The following is a 1,066-nucleotide window of genomic DNA, read 5'->3' as shown; positions in this document are numbered from 1 at the left end:
CACACACACACACACACACACACACACATCCCAAGCCTGGGGTTTCTTAAACCCCTAGGCCGCGCAATCAGCCGTTCCTTCGTTCCACTGGGGGAAGCTCCCAACTCACGAAGGGTAAAAGAATATTGTTCCCAAGATTTCCCTCCATCCAAGCAGGGACGGCCCAACTCATTGGCGCCCAGAAATGGGAAATGTGGGTCTGGGGAATCCTCTGACCCGGACAGGGACCTGCAGTAACAGTTACCAATTCGGCGACAGGTCTGATAGCTAAGATCCGGTTACCTCCCTCCCCTTCACCCTTGCTGAGGCCCCCCACCCTACCTGAATTGGAGCCGGTCACCACGCCTCTGAGATGGGGGCGTTTCACGATTTGTTTTACAAATTCACCCCCCGACTTCTGGCGAGATAAGTCCCTGGGTGGAGAAAGAACTGAGGCACCGAGAGATAAGTGCGAAGCCTGGGGAAGATACAGGGCTGGCGCGCCTCCCCCTACCAGCTCCTCACCGAGCCGGCCGCCGAAGGGAGGGAGGCGGCTGGATGGGAACAGGCCCAGAACCTAGTCCCTCGCTGCGCTCACTTTGTTCAGATCTCCCCTCTCCCCTCTGCACTCACACACACATTCGGGTGGAAAACCGGGAGCCCGATTCCAAATGGAAGACGAGATCTAAAAGGGCTGGTAAATGTATTTCAGAAAAGCCCGAGTCCGCCTCCCGGCCTCAGTCGAGCGCAGACCCGGGCAGCCGCGCAGGCTAAGTGTTTGCGTGTACGTGGTTTTCGCGGGTGGCTGGGTCCCAGTGGGCTGGCGCGTATTCGCGTACAGATGTGCTAGGAGTGTTTGGGTCTCCGCGCATAGTTTCGGGTGGGGCACGGTGGAGCGCGAGCCCCCACCAGCGTGGGCTGAGACCTGCCCGCATCCGTGTGCTCGGGAGCCCTTGAGCCCTGCTGCCGGGGAGACCGGCACCGAGAGACACCCGAGCTCGGGAGCTCTTTAGTGGCGGCCGGGAGGAGCTTGGCTCCACGTGGGGCTGGAGGGCGCGCAAGCCTGGAGACTCGGCGGCGCTCGCCT

Source organism: Lipotes vexillifer, unplaced genomic scaffold (assembly GCF_000442215.2).
Source record: "Lipotes vexillifer unplaced genomic scaffold, Lipotes_vexillifer_v1.1 scaffold59, whole genome shotgun sequence".
Taxonomy (NCBI): Eukaryota; Metazoa; Chordata; class Mammalia; order Artiodactyla; family Lipotidae; genus Lipotes; species Lipotes vexillifer.
Note: the sequence above shows the minus strand (reverse complement) of the source record.